This window comes from Cebus imitator, unplaced genomic scaffold, assembly GCF_001604975.1.
Source record: "Cebus imitator isolate Cc_AM_T3 unplaced genomic scaffold, Cebus_imitator-1.0 Scaffold13, whole genome shotgun sequence".
Lineage (NCBI taxonomy): Eukaryota > Metazoa > Chordata > Mammalia > Primates > Cebidae > Cebus > Cebus imitator.
The window spans coordinates 6,444,305-6,468,046 of NW_016107328.1; the positions used below are offsets into that span (position 1 = coordinate 6,444,305).

Sequence of the window (23,742 nt, forward strand, 5' to 3'; positions counted from 1 at the left end):
TTTTTAGTAGAGACGGGGTTTCACCATGTTGACCAGGATGGTCTCGATCTCTTGACCTCGTGATCCACCCGCCTCGGCCTCCCAAAGTGCTGGGATTACAGGCTTGAGCCACCACGCCCGGCCCTAAATTTTTTTTTTTTTTCTTGCACTTTACAAAATATTTTTTCTGTTAATTCAAGGAAGCAAGGTCTACTTTCCAAATGGCTAAAAATTTGTCTCTTGTTATAATAAATCTATCTCTGTAGATAAAATAAATTCCTAGATACTACAACTAGTAAACTAAATAAAATCTAGGATATATAGGTGCTTCTATGTTTGTTGGAAATCAAATGGAAAGGGAAAGGGGGAAATTCTAAAATGTCCAGGTTTTTGTAAGGTATCAGTGAATGGGTAGAGTAGCAGAAAGTAAAACATCCAGGATGTTAGGAGTTAATGGTTTCAGAATTTATTTTAAAATCATATTTTGTTTGTTTTGTCTTTTCCAGTCTGAAATACCTAGGTAAAAATTACTGATGATACAGAAGTTTGTGACATAGCAGTTGAAGTACAGCTGTTCTGTTTGTGGGTGCCTATCTGTTAAAAATCATTTAAACTAAGATGTTTAAGTCTAGGAAATAAAGAAATAGCCAAAATGTGAAAATACTGAATGTTTTCTGCTTAATTATCTCTGCGAAATTTAAAAGTGCTAGGAAAAATAAAGTTCTTCTACTGAAGAACTATCAGCTCTTTTGAGAAATTAATTGAACCTATCTGATATGATACATTTATAGTTGTGTTTATTGATGTCTGTTGAACTAATTAGGTATCATGTGGCTGTTAATGAGCACTTGGGAGAAAAGCTCATAAGACATATAAGGTAATTTTTAAAAGAGAAGAAGATAGACAAGAAAAAACCCCATTACATAGGACATTTAACAGGTTGGACTATGTGTTTTAAAGATAATGGTTTAGTACATAAATATATATTCTAACCATGAAAGAGTAATTTTTAGAATAGTACGTGTCTTTTTTTTGAAAGTGTTTTCCCCTGACTTGACTTACAAGTTCAGACTTGACAGTCCAAATTTGGAATTATATAAGCTATCCAATAAGCAGAAATAACAAAAGGGCAAACAGATTAAGGTTCAAACATGTATAGCAAAGGGGATAGAAATTATTGAAAAAATTAGTGTAGTTTTGTATTTATTTATTTTTCTTCTTTCCCAATTAAAACATCTCAGGAGGTTTTGTATTTATTAGGACTAAAAAGTCTTATCCAGTGTTCTTCTGAATTCTTGAAGGTGCCTCAGTCTCAGTTTAACAAAGCCTTTTTCTTAAGGACTTTAGCGTATTTTATTATGTTACCCATTGTTAACAATCAGATAGGTAGTAATTAAAATGCTTCTTACAGGAGAAGGGAAGATTTTCCTTTTCCAGTTTAGTGAATAACCTAATATAAATCCTAAAATTAAGTTATTTGACTTAATTTGAAGCATATAAAAATGTCTTTGGAAGTTATTAGTAGTACTGGTGCTTTTTTAAAAATACGTAAAGCACCCAAATTGTTCCCTTCTCTGGCTTTCTCTGACATTCTCCTCTAGACATAATTAAATTACTCCCTCATCTGTTTTCCCATAGCAGTTTAACCACAGAACTCTAGCATAGCATTTTATTTAATTGTACTGTATTGTAGTAATTTGTTTACATGTCATATCCTAGACTGTAATCTTCATGAGGACAGGTCTTATTTTTACACTACATTTTGTACTTGGCCTTACATAGAATGTCTGGCCTATTGAGGGTCCGTAACTGATCTTTGTTGAGTTTTGAGGACATTTTTTAACATTATGTGACAAAGTATTTTTCAGAGTCTTAAACAAAAATCTATTGTTTTATTGCTACCAAGACATGCAATAATATATATTACCACATATCAGATATATACTATCTCTCCTAAATGGTTATCTATGCCTGTTGTTGCAATTGAGTTTTGTCAGTCCAGAAAAACTGTATCTATCTGTAGGCTGGGCAGGCACAGTGACTCACACCCATAATCCCAGCACTTTGGAAGGCCGAGGCAGATCAGTTGAGGCCAGGAGTTCGAGACCAGCCTGGCCAACATGGCAAAAACCTATCTCTAAAAAACTAAAATAAAATAATTTAAAAAACTATATAAAACCATGGTGGACACACCTTAGAGTATTTCATTTAAAGTCTCTTTAATTTTTAATAGGAGAAATTGTATATTTTTCTAAATTTTGTCAGTTAGCTGCTACCAACACATTGACCTCTCCTTATCTCTCTTTTCCCCCAAACAAATCATTTAAGCAGAATGGTAGCCTTTTGGGACCTTAACTCTAGACAAGTTGCATTTATTCTAGTGTATTTACATCTTTTATTATGTTTGCTTACTCATTCAGCGTCTATTCTTTGGAGCCTGTGATGTGTCAGACATTGTGCTTAGTGCAGAGGGGAGTATGATAACAATGAACAGGCTGTGACAGCCACTTTGAGTCACAGAAAAGGGTCCCTCGTTTTGATGAGTGATACGATGTGCTGTGGGGCCTTTTGAGAAAATTTTTAGCTCATACATGGAATATCCTTTTCTCTCACACTGTCCTGTTCCCTAAATTTCTATTGTAATTGTAGTCTCTAACAATACTTTGGTGTTGACAGGATTATTATGGATTTGAGCTACTTTTTATATATGCAAGTATTATCGTCACAGGAAGTCATTAACTGCTTTCAGGATACAGATTGTTGTTTTCTTTTTTCAACCCTTAGAAAATGTAAAAATCATTCCTAGTGTAAAGGTAGAACAAAAAGCCTTGGGGTTTGGCATGGTCTGTGGGTGGTTTGCAGACCCCGGCTTTAGATAGACGATAGACAAAGCAATGTTATCATATCTGGGGTTGGTCACTTTTCTATGTAAAGTTTCTTAATCTGGGATTGGNTAGGGATAAAGGGCTGTTGTATGTCACTTGCCCTCAGACTGTTCAGAAGAGAAAAACTTTCTGACTTTTCAAGTGTGGTCGTTTATTTATGTATTCATTGTTTATTCATTCCACAAGCATCATCTGTTACATATGCTTTATTCAACATTACTTCTTTAAATTGAGTGCTTGCTATTTCTTATTTGCTTAGCAGGGATAACACAAGTAAAACTAGTGTTACTTCTTACATTCAAAAAAAAAAAATGTAGAAAACAATTTCTCCCAAATTTATCCATGGAGACAAATCTTTATCAAAATCTCAGCAGACATTTTTGATAAAACCTCACAAATTGATTCTAACATGGCATATGTTACACTTGGTGAATAAGAATCTGCTGTGGTAGCTTTGTGGCATGCATTGTTAAAAACAGGGTGGTTAAAAACAGGGTGACAGTGTTTGTGGATGATTGTGGGCAGCCGTTATTGATAGTACTGGCCAGCGGTCACTCGTAACACGTGAAGATGAAGTAATATGAGGTAGGGTGGATTTTCTTTTCCCCAATTTCTTGTTATTAAATCGTTGCAGTAGTAGGATGGATTTTCTAATAAAACTAGAGCTGAAGTATTTAAAGCAGTAGTTAGTTTCTTATCAAGCTGCTTTAACAGCCAGGTGAGGTGGCTCATGCCTGTAAAACCTTGCACTTTGGGAGGCCGAGGTGGGCGGATCACCTGAGGTCAGGAGATTGAGACCAGCCTAGCCAACATGGCAAAATCCCGTCTCTACTAAAAATACAAAAATTAGCCAGGTGTGGTGGTGTGCGCCTGTAATCCCAGCTACCCAGGAGGCAGAGGCTGCAGTGAGCCAAGATTGCGCCACTGCACTCCAGCCTGGGCCACAGAACAAGACTTTGTCTCAATCAATAAATCTAATTTAACAATACATCAAAAAGATATTTAAGAGAAATCTGGGAAATATTTCTTTAAAACTGAGTCAGCTGGAGATCTCTGTGTTCTATGCCATTGCAGTTATGGATATATACTAATCGGAAGGATGATGTGTCGATAGGTGATCAGGTTTCTGCATTAGGAAGATTGTTCTAATAACATTATAGACAGTGATTTAGAAAAGGTTAAAGGTGCAGCAGTGAGACCCAAATAGGCTACCATAGGAGTCCTGGCTTGAATTGCTAGTTCAGTGGTTGTATGAATAGAGATCTTTAGGAAATAGAATGGTCAGTTTTTTAGGTCTTACAGTACAGGTAAGAATGATGATTGTTGTTTTCTAACTTGGATGGATGAATAGTATTTTGCATATATTAATACAGCAAATTCTTTAAGATCAGAGCTTAAATCTTGAACATTTTGGTATTTCTAGAACCTAGCACACTATCTGCCACATGGTAGATATTTAATCTGTGTAGCTAATAATAGCTACAACTAAGTGAATGTTTTCTTTGTGATTTTTCCTAAGCACTAAACATGTATTCTCATTGAATCTTATTTAATGCTTACAACAGTGCTTAAAGTCTGTTAACTCCATTTGACCAGTGGGGTAACTAATGCTTATTAGCTGTGTGATCCTGAATTATGGTAATTGTCAGAACTGGGATTCAAACTGGTATTTGACTGGTTTCAAAGCCTCTAGACTAAAATTTTTTTACCTATAATGTGCTATGCTGTTTCCCTTTGTTGTAACACACTTACGTACTGCATATTAAGTAGGGTACAAAAGACCCGAGAAACAAATTTTATCTTCCCTCAGTAATATAACTAACATCTGCAACCAATGAGTAGCAGTGTACTATTGGGTGAAAATGCTTCAGAATTGCGGGGATTGAGGTGGGTGGGCCGGAGTCCTAGGGAAAAGCCTGTTGAAAGTAGGCATAGCTTTAAATTGGCCTTAAAGGATAAGACCGTTTTTAGGAAGAGAGGAATACCTTTCCAGGAGGAGGAAACAGATTTCAGGACTGGAATGGGCATAGGCTGTTAGGGGGCTCTGCTCTAGTAGCATGCGTATTGGGAGTAGTCTGAAATCAGAAAGGGTATTCCTAAGTGTGCCAGTTTGAGAATGTATCCTGAAAAGTATTGGGAGCTATTAGAAGTTTTTTTTTGTTTGTTTTTTTGTTTTTTTTAAGTAGAGCAGTGATAAGATAAAATCAGTGTCTCATAGTACTTGACTAATGCTAGGTACTCAGGTATTTGTGAAATTGAAATAAAGTGGAGAGAGAACTACAGAAGTAGGTTAACCATTTAGGAGATTATTGCAGTAGTTAGGAGTGAGAACAAAAAAACCGGAGCTACAGAAATGACAATAAATACGAATTTAGGAGAAATTGAAAGCAAAGAAATAGGAACCCTTTTTAGAAGAAGGTTGGGTAGATGACTTTCATTTCAGAAGAAAGTAAAATAGAAGATTTGCATTTTACTACTGACTCTGCCCAAATTTAACCTTTCTGGGTCTCAGCTTTCCCATTTGTGAAATAAAATTGGGACAGGATATGATTTTAAATCAAAATCCTGAAGCTTTGTTTTTAGCTTTAAAACTTGTCTCTGTCGGCTTTTCTTTTATTGAACTATTTCAGAGATTACCTGTATGCCAGATTTCAAAATATAAATATGAATGTAATAGGATGTCTTAAGTTCTAAAGCTCTGAAATTATGGGCTTCATCTAAAACCCTGTTGATATAAGTACTAATAAAATAACTTGTCAAATGCTAATTAAATTTTGATTAAATGAAATATTGATGGACTAAAATTCTAAGTGTGTTTTCGTAGGAGATGAGTGAGGTAGTTCTTCTGGAGATCCTCTAGATTACAGAGTAAATATGTGCATTAGAGTAATGTGGACCTTGGAAAATGCAATTTCTCTGGCTTGACCCCCAGAATTTAGTGGGTTATGGCAAGCCTGAGAATCCCCTTTTTTGGCAGATACAGGTGATCCATGGGCCATTTCAAAAAGTTTTATTAAGCATACAGTTTGTTGAGCTTCAACATAGTTAATCACCCATGAAACCATCACCACAATCAAGATAATGAACATAATCTCCTCCAGCATTCTTCCTGCCTCCTTCAAATCTATCCACCCTACTTGCCCCTAGACCCCAGTCAACCACCTATGTATTTTGTGTTATTGTAATATTAGTTTGCATTTCCTAGAATCTTACTTTTTTATTAAGTTTTTTAGAAAGAGGGTCTCACTGTGTTGCCCAGACTTGACTCCTAGAATCTTATATATGAGGACTCATAGAATGTATATTGTTTTATGTCTGACTTCTTCAACTCGGCTTAGTGATTTTGAGATTTATACTTATTATTGGATGTGTCAGTAATTTGTTTCTTTTATTGCTGAGTAGTATTCCAGCATATGGAAATACCAGTCTGTCCATTCATTTGTTGATGAACATTTGGGCTGCTTGCAGTTTGAGACTACTATAAAGTTGCTGTGCACATTAGTGTATGATTCTTTGTATGAACATATGCTTTCATTTTTCTTGGATAAATACCTAGATGGAATGACTGTGTCATATGGTAGGTGTATATTTAACTTTTTAAACTGGCTTTGCACAAGTGTATAGGAATTCATTTGCACCGTATTCTCACTAGCACTTGGTATGGTCATTTACAATATTTTTTTAGCCATCTGGTATGTTTTCAGTTTGCATTTCTCTAGTGCCTGATGGTGTTGAGCATCTTTTCAAGTGCTTTTTGCAGTCCATTTAACTTTGGTGAATTATCTGTTTAAATCTTTTGCCTGTCTTTAAATTGAATTGCTTTCCTTCTTAGGTTGTAAAAGTTCTTTATACAGGCAGTTCTCATTTTGTGCTGTGGACTGTGAAAATACTCATGCGGCTTAAATTTTGCAGAGCAATTTTAGAAATTACGTTGTTCCATGATTGTTAGAAATTTTCATCAAAACATACTCTTATTGTTGTAAAATGTATAGGGAAATGGATAAAGTAGTAAAACTAGTATTTTACTTAGTGCAGTGTTAATTTAAACCTTGAGAATTAAAGTGTTTTATTTTTCATAAAAATCTTTTCAAGAGTAGTGAGAACCATGCCTGGTTTCTTCTTCCCTGTTGTACCGTGTGGAGTCAGCATCATTTCTAGGCTTTGGACAAGTTGTTATACTTCTAAGTTTGGATCAGCTTGAAACATTTTATCCATTATACCTTGAATATCAAGAAATATATGTGAGTTCCTTTAATATGAAGGTTTTTTGCTGGCATGACTTCCTCTGAGACATTGTCATCCTTTTCACCGTAACCACTCTCTTCTTTTATGTTAATCAGTTTACCTTCAGAAAGTTCCTCTGGCCGCCTATTTAGTCTCCTCGTTGGCAGCAGTGTCAGCAATCACACAGTCAACTCTCTCTTTGTAACTCCATTTATATTCTGTTAGAATTTTACTTCCAGCATTATTGCTTTTGTTTCTTTGCTTCACTTTCATCTTTGTTGGCAAATCCTTTCTTTCAGGTACCATTTTTAAAAAAGAATCTCATGGGTTTGTCACTGGGAGACAGGGAAGTAACACAGCTACATGCACTGCAGTCTGTGCATTTAGTGAATAACAGGTGTGCAGTGACCAGTCACTGACAGGATTTAAAAGAAGTGATATGATTGGCCATGGATCAGGATATAAAAGATTGGAGAAAAAATATGAAACTATAAAGCATTCTATATTTTCAGTATCTTCATTTCTCATTACATTGAAAAAAGACAAAAACTAGACGTTTTAGAAAAAGTGTGTTTATGGTTATGGTCTGTATGATAGTAGTGATGATAATAACATCAACTTGCATTTATAGAGTACTTACCCGTCAGGGACAGTTTTAAATGCTAAATATATTCTTATTTAATCCTCATAATAACCCAATTAGATTGTAGGTATTATTATTATCCCCACTAGAGAGAGAGAAACTTGTCCAAGGGTGAGCCTCACAGTTTGGCACCAAAGCCCATGCTTTATTTATACTAGTGCTACTTAAAAGTGCACTTTGCAAACCAGCAGTGACTGTTCACATCTAGTCTGTGAAGAATTGGAATTTGCATTTTTTAAGCTTTAAAAAAATTTTTTTAAAAATTCTTTTTTTCCCCTAATAATTTCTACAAAAGCATTGGATCATGGTGGCTGGAAATATTCTAGCAATGACTTGTCATTGAAGAATGTACTTTAGTTTTCTTAAAAAGAATTAGTTAATGAATATACATGTATGTATTTTAAATGTTTCTATCAAGAATTGCAATTAATTGAACAACTTCTAGTTCTGATTACTGTGTAAAAGTTTTTACTGTAATTAAAACACCTTGACGAAAGACAAGGTTTATCTCAAGAGCTTTTGCTTTTTGTAGGTGTGATTTTGAAAGTGGAGCAGATTCCTGAAAGTCAAGGTGTTGCATTGTAGGATTCACCTTTGTACTTTGTATTTAATCAGTTTCTTTAGTAGCAGTAAAAAACATACTTGTTTTCTGTCACCATGACACATAGATTAGGAATTCACTGAGTTATGTTACCTGAATGACTCTTTAATATGCTTTCATTAGTTCATCCTGTTGATTATCATACAGAATTTTTTGAAAAAAACGACTTGCAATACAAGAAAGGCTCAGCCTGGGCAACTTAGTAAGATCCTGACTCTAAAATAAAAAGCTACAAATAAAGAAAGGCAAATTAAAATAACCCAAGTTTTTGTTTTCATTCAAATGCACCTTCTCTGTTCCCAATTCTCCCCTATCCCCAAACCCAAAGTGCATCTCTGCATCTTTCGAGGCTGGCAGATCACCTGAGGTCAGGAGTTCAAGACCAGCCTGACCAACATGGAGAAACCCCGTCTCTACTAAAAATACAAAATTAGCTGGGCGTGGTGGCACATGCCTGTACTACCAGCTACTCGGGAGGCAGGAGAATTGCTTGAACCCAGGAGGCGGAGGTTGTGGTGAGCCGAGATCACGCCATTGCATTCCAGCCTGGGCAACAAGTGTGAAACTCCGTTTCAAAAAAAATAAATAAATAAGGCCTTGATAGAAAAATGGGAAAGACTAAGTTACATAATTTTGGAGAAAAAATAGCTGACCTCAGTAGTTTAAAAAATAAAAGGGAGAGAGGATGGGCAAGGTGACTTGTGCCTATAATTCCAGCGCTTTTGGAGGCCAAGGATGGGGAACAACTTGAGGCCAGGAGTTCAAGGTTACAGTGAGCTGTGATTGTGCAACTGCATTCCAGCCTGGGCAACAGAGGGAGATCCTGTTTCTTTCGTTTTTTGGAAATAGGGTCTTGTTCTGTTGCCCATGTTTGAGTACAGAGGCAATTGTAGCTCCCTGTGGCCTTGAACTCTTGGGCTTAAGCCATCCTCCTGCTCAGCCACACATGTGGTTGGGACTACGGTTTGTATGTTACTAGACCTGGCTGTTCATTTTATTTTTTTGTGCAGATGGTCTTGCTATGTTTTCTCATCTGTTCTCAAACTTCTGGCCTCAAGTGATCCTCCCACCTCAGCCTCCTAAAGTGATGAAATTACAGGTGTTGAAATTACAGGTATGAGCCACTACCCCTGGCCCCTGTCTCTTTAAAAAAAAAAAAAAAAAAAAAAAGCAAAAGAAGGCACCGCTTGTCAAGGATTCTGTGAAGTAGGCCAGTGCATCATTCTGTCCAAAATTACATTCTAATTAACATTCTAATTTAATTCTAATTAATTCTAAAGTTTGGGCCAGGGTACTTGGAACTGGCTTAGGTATGTTTGTGTCTTAATGTTCAGGGATTATGTTTGTCAGTAGGCAAGAGTGTGACCCTTGTATGCAGGGGCATGTGTATGCACAGCCAGGGTTTTTTGCTTGCTGAGGTTCTTAAACCCCAACCCAGGCAGAGCTATATTGTATGGATGTTCAGTTTGTATAATAAAATAATAGTTCATCAACATTTTTATATTAGACTGGGATAACATTTTCTAATCACACAGATATTTCTGTGCTTATGGAAGTCTTAGGCATACCATTGTTTATAAGAGCAAAAGTTTAGAAAAACCTGAGTGTCCAGTAGTAAGAAAATGCTTGAAAAAATGTGATATACCCACATGACAAGTTGGTACGTAAAGACTAAAGGTGGTATTTTGGCAGAGGTTTTAATGATGTGAAAATATTGCACATGTTATGAATGATAAAAAAGCAGGACAAATACAAATAAATGGTGTTAAATTTTATAAAAATATGCATAAGAGAATTCAGAAGAGAATAATTGTTAAAGTTTTGGTTGTGGGATTATAGGTAGTGATACTTGTTTCTTTCCACTTTATGTATTTTGTACAGTGAGCATGTTTTACCCTTATAAAAAAAAGGGAAAATGAAGTTTGTAAGATATTTTTAGAATCTACAAAAATCAAGTCATGTTCTGAAAACCTGGCATTACCTAGTTAACTGTTACAGGCAATTTACTTTTTCCTGGAGATAATTTTTAAAAAACTTTAAAGATAATGAAAATGTTGGTATTTCAATTATTCTGGGGCATGGGTTTACAACAGAGATTAAGATTTTCTTGGCCAGGCATAGTAGCTGATACCTGTGATCCCAGCACTTAGGGAGGCTGAGGTGGGAGGATTGCTTGAGGCCAGGAGTTACAGACAAGCCTGGTCAACATAGCGAGACCCCATCTCTATTTTATTTAAAAATTAAAATCTCCTCTAAAAAAGAATTTATTGGTATTGTACTAATATTTAGTATTAATATTTGTACAATATCCAGATTTACATTTATCATATATACCTTGATTTTTGTTTTTATATAAAAAATGTACTTCTAAGTATATCAAGGAGGGAGGCTCTAAATGTAACCATTGTACTTTCTTCTGATCAAACTATTTTGCGGTAGTAAGCATGGTGTAGGATGATACAGAGGAGCTCTGGTGCAGATTAGACATGGTTTCCTTAACAGTACTATACTTGAGATTTAGTGTCAATAGATATATATTATTATAATTTTAATATTAAAAGGTAATGACCATGTTCAACAGAACTAACAATTCCATTAACCTGCACACTTTATTTTTGCTTTTTTACAAAGGAAAAGGATGCATAGATAACCTGATTTAAATAAGTGAAAAATCTGCATTTTACAAATAACAAAGCGTGCTCAAATAACTTAATAATTTAAATAACTGAAAATGCAACCCAGGTCTATCTCATTTCAGAACCAGTTCTCTAAACCATTTTACTGTATTTGCCTTTTATTATTAGGGGCTATACATTTTTTTCATTTTTATTGTTTTGCCTTCCTGTTACAAATTGTCAAGATTATTTTTTTCTGTTGTCTACATGGGATTTATATATACTCTCATGAACTATTTAAGATCTTTTAGTATCCTTTATCTTTAATTTTTACAAGATCTGTCTTTCCACTTTAAATTTCTTATAGTGCTTTATATTTTAGCATATTATTTCTCCAAAGATAAGTAAGATTCTGTGTTCTATTTTCTGAGATTTAGTTTTGAGAAATTGTATTCAAATCCATCTGTACTGTATAGTCTGAGAAGGGTCTTTCTTAGTTTTCCATTTCAACGCTACTTATTTATTTTTTATTTTTAATTTTTTTGAGACAGAGTCTCACTCTGTCACCCAGGCTGGAGCACAGTGGTGCGATTTCAGCTCACTGCAACCCCTGCCTCTCAGGTTCAGGCAATTCTTGTGCCTCAGCTTCCCGAGTAGCTGAGCTTACAGGTGCACACCACCACGCCTAGTTGATTTTTGTATTTTTAGGAGAGATGGGGTTTCACCATGTTGGCCAGGCTGGTCTCAAACTCCTGACCTTAGGTGATTCACCCGCCTCAGCCTCCCAAAGTGCTGGGCATACAGGCGTGAGCCACTGTACCTGGCCAGCAGTGAGATTTGTGTACCATCATTTGAAATACTACAGAGCTATCAACATGGTTGACAGAATGGTCTGAAGTCATAATTAATGTCTTGCTGGAGGCAAGAAAATTTTAACGCTTAACATGAATAATCTCTAGGTTTGTAGATTTTGGGTGCCTGGATTATCCAATTTAAATATTAGTTAATATTTACTATTTATGACCTGGCATTTGATTTCTAAGGGTGAATACAGTTACAAGTGTTTTATTATTTCTTGATTTATTAAGAATTAGAATTTTTCCTCATGGTTTTATGCAAGTGGCACTGTTTTTTCTGCCGTGGTTTATAAAAGTGGTCAGTCAAACCACTTGTTTATTTCTGGGTGCCTGGAGTGGGCTGTAGGGAAGGCAGTTTTATCTTTGGCAGAAAAAGCAGTAAAGCGTTTTTTCATTTCACTTTTGGTAATACTGATCCAAGGCAAGCTTTTGAGGAAAACTAGAGCAGATAGGCTTTGAACGTGACTCTCATTTATGGACTAACTCATAGAGAAAAGTGAAAGATGAAGGATTAATAAAATAATACATTGTAGACAATGTGAGATTCTAGAGCAGAAGTTGCAAATTGATGGTTCGTCCACATAGCCCTCAGACTGTTTGATTTGGCCTACTGGGTGTGTCTGACTTATTTCATTAGTTGCTAACGTCTGAAATCTGTTCACTTGAAGGTTGAGCTCTGGATCACCTGTATTTTTAGCATGGCATGTTGATAGCAGTGGCACCATTTAGATAAACACACAGTTGTTTGTTTGCCTGGTTGACACTTATCTCAGGTAGCCCCAGCCAGCCAACTACATATGCGTTTTTGCAAACTCTGTTCTAGTTTCTTGAATATGAAATAATAGTAGATGTATAATGCTCATGCAACAGAATCTTCAGCCTTGAGTTAGTAGGAGATAGTAGGCTCAAGGATTTTAGGTAGTGAGAGTTTGGGCGGAATATGGGGTGTGCAAGAAAGTGTAGTGGAAATTAAGAAGTAGCATCCAATGAGGTAGGATGAAAAGGGATTATGGTATCATGGAAATCAAGTGTCTTGACCTAGTTTTACCCCAAAAGCAGAAACTGAGACAGCTGCTTTTTTGCAGGTAATTCATTTGCATACCTGTTAGCAAGAAACAGAAGTTGAAGGACTGGAGCAAGTGAACTAGGAAAGAGGGAACACCAATCCAAGGGTGCGTTACTGAGCTATTCACTTTTGTGAACAACTGGGGCATGATCCTGTAGAAGCCCTCTAAGAAAGCAATAAGGATATCCCTTTTGTTGGGAAGAAGGTGATATTTATCTGCTAGATCCCATCTCTCAGTGTTAACACCTTCAAATTTTCAGATTTGTTTATGTCTCCGGGTAGCCGAAGAATTCGTGTAGACATTTTTTTTTTTTTTTTTTTTTTTTGAGACGGAATTTCGCTCTCGTTACCCAGGCTGGAGTGCAATGGCGCGATCTTGGCTCACCGCAACCTCCGCCTCCTGGGTTCAGGCAATTCTCCTGCCTCAGCCCCCTGAGTAGCTAGGATTACAGGCACACGCCACCATGCCCAGCTAATTTTTTGTATTTTTAGTAGAGACGGGGTTTTACCATGTTGACCAGAATGGTCTCGATCTCTTGACCTCGTGATCTACCCGCCTTGGCCTCCTAAAGTGCTGGGATTACAGGCTTGAGCCACTGCACCCGGCCTTCGTGTAGACATTTAACCACAGATAGTGCAGTCAGGAGGAGGTACCTCAGCTAGAGTGAAAACATGAGGCTTTTTCTTGGTAGAGTGATCCATACCTTCTTCTCCAAGGGGTTAATATCTTTATTTGCTTCTTATAACCTTTTTTTGCAAAGTTATAATAAACTCATTCTGAAGATTTTATTTTACCTAAAATTGTGTCTTTGGAATAGTAAAACCCAGCCCGGCATGGTGGCTCATGCCTGTAATCCCAGAACTATGGGAGGCCAAAGCAGGAAGCTCACTGGAGCACCAGGAATTGGAGACCACCCTGCGCAACATAACGAGACCCTTTCTCTGCAGAAACAAATGATTGAATTGAGTTAATGAAATAGTAAAACCAATCCTAAAGAGGCCTTTTTGGTTCACTTGAATTTTGCCAAATGTGTCCCTGTCAAATAATAGGTTATTGTCATGGAGTAACGATTTTAGAACCTTTAGTAAAACTGATTATTAACACAATGAAACTAAATGAACTTCAACTGTGATAAGAATATATGAATATGCCTCTTTTGCTAGTTTTAGGCCCCTGCTAAAGAGGAATTACTGACTTTCCTTTTCCTTCTTTTTTGAGACAGAGTCTCACTGTGTCGCCCAGGCTGGAGTGCAGTGGCATGATCTTGGCTCATTGCAACCTCCACCTCCCAGATTCAAGCAATTCTCCTGCCTCAGCCTCCTGAGTAGCTGGGATTACAGGCATGCGCCACCATGCCAGGCTAATTTTTGTATTTTTTAGTAGAGACGGGTTTCACAATGTTGATTAGGCTGGTCTCAACCTCCTGACCTCGTCGTGATCTGCCCAACTTGGCCTCCCAGAGTGCTGGGATTACAGGTGTGAGCTACTGCGCCCAACCTTGACTTTCCTTTTCTTACTCTTTGCTTCATAAGCTATGATGAGAATTGTGTACTTGTCTTGGTACACTTTTCACTCTTTGAGTGTATTGATGATGACAACTAGGTTGTCTTACCTATTGTTGTTTTCCAGGGCTTAATATAATGCCTTACTCTAAATAGGTCCTCCCTAAATGGCGGTTAATTCCAAGGAAATAAATATATGTGTGTATGTATAAAATGTGCATGTGATGGCGTTCGTGAACTTTAAAGTTAGCTGTAATAAAAACTTGTTTTAAAGTATAATAATGTTTTAGACTTTCTTCCTTTTTTTCTTTCTTTAAACAGATAGAAGGACAAGGACAGAATCACCAGCACTGGCTGAAGGTAAATATGTCTTTGGGGGAAATGATTATTCAAATACAAATGAAAAGTTATGATTTCAATAAAAACACATTAACTATATATAATTTAAGGAAAATGTTCTATGTACAGTATTGAGCTACTAAAAATGTTGTTAGGAAATATTGATTGTTTAGTTTTGGGCTCAGAATAGGATCTGGTGGGGAAAATGTATATTAATTAGAACTTTTTTTAACAGCTTTCTTTCAATAGGAGAGGTATGTGTTTTCCTTTGAATTAAGTCATTTTAGCTATCACCAGTATAGTTAATCAGGAAAGGTCTAAGCCATAATTTTTGTAAAGTATATGTATGTACATATATATTTTTTTTTCATTGAAAACAGAAGGGAAGGCACTTTACACATTACCTTAAAAACTCTACCTGTTAGTGGTTTTCGTCCTTTCTTTAAAAAAATCTTAGAAGCAAAAAATAGTTTTAAAAAAATAGTTACTGTTAAAGGGTCCTGAGCACTTAAACATTTGTAATCCTGGAATTATTTTAATTATAATAAGTTATTAAGTATTCAAAACGTAATTTTTTTTTTTTACAGACAGACTTTGTGTTCTTAAGTGAAAATGACTAGCTTAAAATCCCTTTCTATGTTCTTCTTTGTCATAATCAGAAGATATTTTTTCAAGACTAGCTGATCAGGCCAGTCGTGGTGGCTCACCTGAGCCTGGGATGTCCAGGCTGCAGTGAGCCAGGTTTGCATCACTGCACTTCAGCCTGGGCAACAGAGCAAGACCCTGTCTCAGAAAACAAAAGCAAGGCTGGGCACGGTAGCTCATGCCTGTAATCCCAGGACTTTGGGAGGCCGAGGTGAGCAGATTACCTGATGTCAGGAGTTGGAGACCAGCTTGGCCAACATGGTAAAACCCCATCTCTACTAAAAGCACAAAAAATTAGCCAGGTGTGGTGGTACGCACCTGTGGTCCCAGCTACTGGGGAGGCTGAGGCAGAATTGCTTGAACCCGGAAGGTGGAGGTTGCAGTGAGCCGAGATTACCAGCACTCCAGCCTGGGCAACTGAATGATACTCTGTCAAAAAAAAAAACAAAACCAACCCCTCATTTTATTAGAGCTGGTATGACAGTTACTACCAACCTTGCTTACTCTTATTTTACAGTTCAGGGGTTCTTAACGAGTATTTTTTGTGCAAAGGACCTCTTAGGCAATCTTAATGAAGCCTGTAAATCCTACCTCAGGATAATGATTCTAATAATGATTCATGATTATATGAAGTAAACTACATAGGATTAAGAAGGAAATGTTATATTCAAAAATCATTAGCAAATACTATATACAAATTTGTGATAAAGTAATATGTGTGCTTTTTACATTAATATGTGTGTTTCTCATGTAAGAGAATAAGCATAGTAAATGTGCTATGTATCGTAATTTTAAATAGATACTGTCTGCAAAAATTGTAGTATGAAAATACCCATGGTTTCTATTAATGACAAATTCATAGGTTTTCTAATACTACTGTGATTTGTTACTTACATTCTTGATTGAGGGAATTGCTAATTTTTGCATAGAGGTTAGTGAAAAGGTTCCCCTCCATATTTACAGATCCCTGAATTCTCTCTGTGTACCCCCATATTAAGAGCCTTAGTTAGTGAAAATTTAGCTAGACCTTTTTCCATCATACTTCAGTAAGTGTAGTTTTTCATGTTCTATTTAACTAATCTTAAAGAAGTAGTTATGGGCTGGGCACAGTGGCTTATGCCTTTAATCCCAGCACTTTGGGAGGCCAAGGCAGGCAGCTAACTTGAGGTCAGGAGTTTGAGACCAGCCTGGCCAACATGGTGAAATTGAAACTCCGTCTCTACTCCAAATAGAAAAATTAGCCTGGCGTGGTGACACCCCCCTGTTATCACAGCTACTTGGGAGGCTGAGGCATGAGAATCACTTGAACCTGGAAGGTTGCAGTGAGCGAAGATCCAGCCTGGGCGACAGAGCTGGACTATGTCTCTCTGAAAAAAAAAAAAAAAGTATCCTAATAGTGTAGGCTAGAAGTTTGTGAAATGGCTTTGAAGAAGCTTCCGTTTGCTGGTCCATAATAACAGAAACAACGAATTCGGTGGAAAAAGAAAGTAGAAAATGAGTGTGAAGCCTTGGCCAGGGCCTGCCCTCAAAGAACATGAAGTAAATATGTAAAAAACAAGTATCAGGGCTGGGCGCTTGGTGGCACACACCTGTAATTCCAGCACTTTGGGAGGCTGAGGCGGGTGGATCACTTGATGCCAGGAGTTTGAGACCAGTCTAGCCAATATGGCAAAATCCTGTCTATACTAAAAATACAAACATTAGCTGGGCATGGTGGTGCACACCTGTAGTCCCAGCTACCCAAGAGCCTGAGGCACCAGAACTGCTTGAGCTTGGGAGACAGAGGTTGCCGTGAGCTGAGATCATGCCACTGCACTCCAGCCCAGGCGATAGAGTGAGACCTTGTCTCAGAAGAAACCGCCATCCCAAAACCCAAATATATAAAATAGTAAGAAACCTATGTTTTCTTAATACTTCAAAATGCTAAGGAGAGAAATGCCATCATTGTCATAGGAAGGATACAAATGGCAGTGCCCTGATAATTGTGTTCCTAAAACATGAAAAAGGTAGACTTGCAGAAAGTCACCAGCTGTGTGGCAGTTCCATCAGTAGTATAAGCTGTATGGTGGTAAGTGCCAGCATGATCTAGAACAAGCCTAGAATCATGTCCCCGCATCCCAGTCCTTGCCCAGCAGCTGACAGCTGACTACAAATAAAAGGGAATGACAGGTCTGTTGAAGTTTGGTTAATGCAAAAACAGCATTAACAATCATTTTAAAGGGGACATAGTTGGGGACTTGACTTTCTTTTTTGTTTCCTTTGTTGTGGTGGTACTTGATTCTTTTGATGTTATGTGGGCCTGATGCCATGTTTTAAAGATGTTCTCAGAAGCTGCACTGCCAGAGTCAGTGGATTAAGCCTCACATTTTTAAATCATTTGCTGCTTTGTCCAAGTCACCAAGTTTTTTCTAGTCTTTTTTTTTGAGATGGAGTTTTTTTTTTTGCTCTTGTTGCCCAGGCTGTAGTGCAATGACGCAAATCTCAGCTCACCGCAACGTCTGCCTCCCAGGTTCAGCAGCCCTCCTGCCTCAGCCTCCCAAGTAGCTGGGATTACAGGCATGCACCACCATGCCCAATTAACTTTTTTTTATTTTTTATTTTTAGTAGAGATGGGGTTTCTCCTTGTCGGTCAGGCTGGTCTCGAACTCCTGACCTGAGGTGATCCTCCTACCTCGGCCTTCCAGAGTGCTGGGATTACAGGTGTGAGCCACCGTGCCTGGCCTAGTCTTTACTTCCCTTCTTTCCTAAAATTAGGGGAGTTGAGCTCATTCAAGTCATTTCACAAACCCTATAATCTGGGCTCAGATTTTCTATCCTTTGTCACCCCCTTTCTCCTTCTCTCTTCTCCATTTTTTCTCCCAGCAACTTTAGACATGTGGTCATGAAAGTCTTCAGAATCAAAATGGAGTTACTAATGTTAAGGAAACTCTGACATACAGAGCCAGGGAAGGCTGTGAAAAGTGTCCTCACACTTGTATGCCTGATAATGAAAAAGACTACAGAGACCATAACCTTATACAAAGGCCATCACCACCTTACACAAAATAATACTTCGGCAGGGACATCTGCCCAGCAACTGCCTGTTCAGCTGCAGACTGGTGTCACCCTTGTTACTGATCTCTGTAGCTAAGGATATTTATTTTAAAGCTATTATATAGCCCTTGTTTTTCCTTTAAAAATCTTTGTCTTCCTTTGCCTCCCTGAATATGTATGGCATAGCTAACTATTCAAAAAAAATTGACATTCAAAAAAATTTATATGATATGCACGTGTATTGATCTTAATCTCAGCATTTTATTTACAATTAGCTTATTCCACAGTATTAAGAAAATACAGGTTTTTTCCTATTTTGTATAAGTCAACCTTTTTAAAAAAGCAAACCAGCTTTTGCAATATTATTTAGAAAGGTATCTGGCCTTGTCATTTGAAAATAATTATGGGATTTTCTGGGGTTTTTTTGGAACGGAGCCTTACTCTGTCTCCAGGCTGATGTGCAGTGGTGTGATCTCAGCTTACTGCAACCACTGCCTCCTGGGTTCAAGCAATTCTTCTGCCTCAGCCTCCTAAGTAGCTGGGACTACAGGCATGCACCACCACACCCAGCTAATTTTGTATTTTTAGCAGTGACGGAGTTTCACCATGTTGGCCAGGATGGTCTCATCTTCTGACATCGTGATCCACCCGCCTCAGCCTCCCAGAGTGCTGGGATTACAGTTATGAGCCACCATGCCTGGCCTTGGGACTTGCTTTTAAATTTACTAAGGGGGATCTCTTTCTGCTCTTAACTGAAGTAAAATTGTACTTTAGAAAATGATATAATGAAAGGCCGGCCACAGTAGTTCATGCCTGTAATCCCAGCACTTGGGAGGCTGACGGGGGTAGATCACCTGAGGTGCTGGGAGTTCGAGACCAGCCTGGTTAGCATGGCAAAACCTGGTCTCTACTAAAATTACAAAAATTGGCTGGGCGTAGTGGCATATACCTGTAATCCCAGCTACTCGGGAGGTTGAGGCGTGAGAATCACTTGACCTGGAAGGCAGAGGTTTTCAGTGAGCCAAGATTGTGCCACTGCAGTCTAGCCTGGGTGACAGAGCGAGACTCTAAAAAAAGATAAAAGGCAAAGTAAAAATCTATATATTCAGTTATAATTACCACCTCCTTGGCAACATCAAAATGTAAATGAATGACCTCTGCTGGACTCTGTCTAGCACTGTAAGATATACTGATTTACATGTAGAAAATCATTCAAGTATGTATCTTTAGAATTCTATTACCAAGAAGAGAAAAGTATGTTTTTGTATTCTGTTTGGCTATGATAGTCCTGGAGGACATACGTTTAAGATAATGATTTTAATTTTAGTTCAGTTAAATTAAGTTCAAGAACCAGGAAAACATTTGTGCCCTTTTGTAATTTCACTTTTATTAAATTCCGTTAGTGTACAAGGCTCAAACAGAAAGACAAGCTGTAAAAAACTATTTAAGAACATTTCCTAACGTCTATCTTCTTTTCCTAATAAGCATACTTTCTTCTTTTTAAAATTTATTTTACTTTTAGCTTCTGCATCCAGCCATCCATAACATAGTTTTTGCTTTTCTTAAAAAAAAAAAAAAAAAAAAAAAAAAAAAAATTTTTTTTTCTAACTTAGAAATTTTAGTACTAATTTCTTTCAAGAACACTTGAAATTTTTCTTAATTCTTGTGGATGAGTTGTATGTACCACAGTAAGCTTTCATTTATTGACTTAACATTTATTTAGCACTAACATCACGCAAAGACCTCTGCAGGGTGCTTTGGATACAGAAGTTAAGATCACACTCAGGGAAAAGGTTCCACTGCCCTTGGTCCTTTAGCCTATAGTGTTTCACAAGGTCTTTGTGATAAGTATTCCCTTAAAAAAAAAATAAATAAAATTTTAAATTGGGGCTAGGCGTGGTGGCTCATGCCTGTAATCCCAGCACCTTGGGAGGCTGACAGAGGTGGATCAGCCTGGCCAACATGGGGAAACCCCGTCTCTACTAAAAATAGAAAAATCAGCTGGGTTTGGTAGCAAACACCTGTAATCTCAGCTACTTGGGAGACTGAGGCAGGAGTATCACTTGAACCTGGGAGGCAGAGGTTGCAGTGAGCCGAGATTGCGCCACTGCATCCATCCTGGGCGACAAGAGCGAAACTCTGTCTCAAAAAAAAAAAAAAAAAATTAGATGAGGTCTTCCTATGTTGCTCAGGCTGGTCTCAAACTCCTGGGCTCAAGCAGTCCTCCCACCTCAGCCTCTCAGACTGCTGGGATTATAGGCATTAGTCACCATGCCTGCCCCTAGAAAATCACTTCTAAACTTGATTCAGAAGCTAAATTCTTGACATTACTAGATAGGAGATATCTTGTTTGTAACTCTGCCAATGTGAACATATGTAATGTTGGGTATTATATAATGGGTAACTTTCTTTTGACCTCATTTGACTGTTGTTTTAAGATAACTTCATATGTTTAATGGTTTGTTCAGTAGTACAGGGATTGTGTTTAGTTTATTTCCAGGAGGTCAATGAGAATTTAAACCAAGGACAAAAAAATTAACAAGTAGGTAACTTGCAGTTTAATACAACGATTGTGTGGTTCTCGAGGGTAGTATTCATGTCGTAATTGTGCTTATTCAGTCATTGGCTTAAGTTTCTACAAATTTTTCTAAAAATTGACAAAATTCTAAAATTTAAGTTATGTAGAGTTATTTAAGCAGTGGTGAGATGGCTACTTGGCGTAGATATATTGTAGAATAGATTCATACCAAGATTAAACAGTCAAGATTGAGTCTTCCATTTGACCATGGGACGGTCCCTTCCTGGTCTGAGAGTCTCTTATTTATTGATAGTGAGATATAAAGCCATTGTGCCTGTTGTCTTTCACTCCCCACAGTGACTATAATGTTGAGAAGAGCCCCCCTAGTTAACCCCAGAAGTTAAGGGATACTTCAGAGAATACCTTATCTTTTAACTCAAATTATGAAAGAAAGAAAGCAGAACAATTTTTAAGAATCTCTTACCGGTTTCAGTCATAGAGAGGTGACTAGGAATGGCATTTTACTTCTATATGCCAAATTCTGGCAGATTTCCTTTTGATTGTAGGCCTCCTGCTTCCCGTACTTTGTCCTTTTCCTGTGAAATCTCCCAGGAGACGAAAGACTGATGGACAGTTTATCCTTTCACTGCCACAGGCCTCCTTTACTTGGCAGTGAGGCCTTAAGTTTCTTGCTTTTTTGCTGCTGTTTGGTGACTAGAAGAGGCACCAGAGACTCTCAGTCTGGGGAGATGGGTGGCATGTTTATAAGTAATGGATGAGAATGTATTTGTAGCCCATAGTTATTCTCTGTGCAAAAACAGAAAACTAGAATAGCTTCTTCTGAAGATGACTGTTGAAGATTTTAAGGATTTGAACTCTGTAGCGATAATGCATAAGAACATGAGAAACACCACTGAAGATTAGTTCAGAGGTAGTAAAGAGTGTTGTGGGAAATACCATTGCTGTCTAGGCCAGCTTTAATGTTTTAGCAATAAACCTTTGCCTGTTAACCTTGTCCTCGATTTTCTTAATGTTTATTGAGCTTATCCCTTCATAGGTAGGACCAAGGGATTATTCCATAAACTTAGTCCCTAATTTATTAAGTTGCACTTTGTTTCATTTGACCTAAAACTACTCTTTTTATGGGATGCCCTTAGTTTGGGTATTCTCTTTTTGAATAAATAAGCTGTTTTTTACTTGTTCATTCATTAATTTGACAAATATTTATTAAGTACTGCCTGTGTGACAGAATATCTGTTAGAGGCTAGAGTTTCAGAGATGAAAACAGATGTAGACTTCTTAGATGTTTGGAAGAGCTTTCCTATAAAACTCATTGAATAACTGACATGGTGTATTGTTTATACTGTAAATGGTTCTAAAGAATAGGAAAAGCCTATGTATACAAATATGCTTGACAGCAAAACCAGACAGGAACAGAGAGAAAAATTATAGGTCAGTCTTTTAAAATAATCCAAGGTGAAGTGTTAGCAAAACCAAATCTAGCAATATGTTTTTTTTTTTTAATGACCAAATAAACCAGGCGCAGTGGCTCACGCCTATACTTATAGTACCTTGGGAGGCTGAGGTAGGAGGTTTGCTTGAGCCTAGGAGTTCAAGACCAGCCTGGGCAACAAAGGGAGATCCTGTCTCTACAAAAAATAAAAAAAACTAACCAGGCAAGGTGGCACGCACCTGTAGTGTCAGTTGCTTGGGAGGTGGGGGCAGGAGGATCACTTGAGCCTAGGAACATGAGAGGCTGCAGTGAGTTATGCTTGTGCCACTGCATTCCAGCCTGGGCAACAGAGTAAGACCCTGTTTCATTCATTCGTTTATCATAAATAAATAATAAATAACCAACCAACCAAGTATATGTGATCTCAGGAATCCAAGAATGGTTTAGCAATAGAAAATGAATTTATATAATCTGTCGTATTCATAGATTAAATGACAAAATGATTGAAATTAGAGGTGGCAATTATAATTTAATGCAAAGTCAAATCAAAATCCCATCAGAACTTTTCGTAGAATTTGACAATCACATGAGTGAACAAAAGGGCAAGAATAACTAAGGCATTTTTGAAGAATTATTATTTAAACAAGCATAGACCATGAAGAAAAGGTGAAAAACTGTACTGTTATGACAAACAGCACCATACACCAAGTTAATATATGTTGGAGCATAGGAGAATAGGAGAAAGTATCTTGTATATAAGCACGAAAAAATTGGTATCCAGAATTTCTTTTCTTTTTTTTGAGGTCGAGTCTCCCTCTGTTGTTCAGGCTGGAGTACAATAGTGCAGTCTCGGCTCACTGCAACCTCCGCATTCTGGGTTCAAGTGATTCTCCCACATCAGCTTGGCATGCGCCACGACGCCTGGCTACTTTTTGTATTTTTCTAGAGATGGGGTTTCTCCATGTTGATTGGGCTGGTCCTGAAATCCCCACCTCAGGTGATCACCTGCTTTGGCCTCCCAAAGTGCTGGGATTACAGGCGTGAGTCGCCGCACCCAGCTGGTGTCCAGAATTTCTAAAGCTGCCAGGTGTTATGGCTCATGCCTGTAATCCCAGCACTTTGCGAGGCCAGGGTGGCAGAAGATTGCTTGAGGCCATGAATTTGAGACCAGCCTGGCCAACAGGGGGAGACCCTGTCTCTGCAGAAACAAACAAACAGCCCACGCCCACATACACACACATTAGCTGAGCATGATGACAGGTGCCTACTCAGGAGGTAGAGGTGGGAGGATGGAATGAGCCAGAGTGATCAAGGTTGCAGTAAACCATGAGCATGCCACCGCACTCCAGCCTGGGCGACAGAGCAAGAACCTGTCTCAAAA

At 37.8% G+C, this 23,742-nt stretch overlaps 1 protein-coding gene across 19 annotated transcripts in view; it reads left to right on the forward strand.

Annotated features, from left to right (window-relative positions):
- The window catches only part of CYRIB (CYFIP related Rac1 interactor B), a 173,520-nt gene that overhangs the window by 99,015 nt on the left and 50,763 nt on the right, over positions 1-23,742 (forward strand). For 10 of the 19 annotated variants that reach the window (XM_037728541.1, XM_037728555.1, XM_017499238.2 and 7 more), the window contains 2 exons: positions 12,890-12,976; positions 14,695-14,733. The gene's annotated coding sequence lies outside the window, so the exon portion shown is untranslated. The remainder of the gene's footprint in view (positions 1-12,889; positions 12,977-14,694; positions 14,734-23,742) is intronic. The other 9 variants (XM_017499332.2, XM_017499297.2, XM_017499289.2 and 6 more) reach the window with 1 other exon arrangement.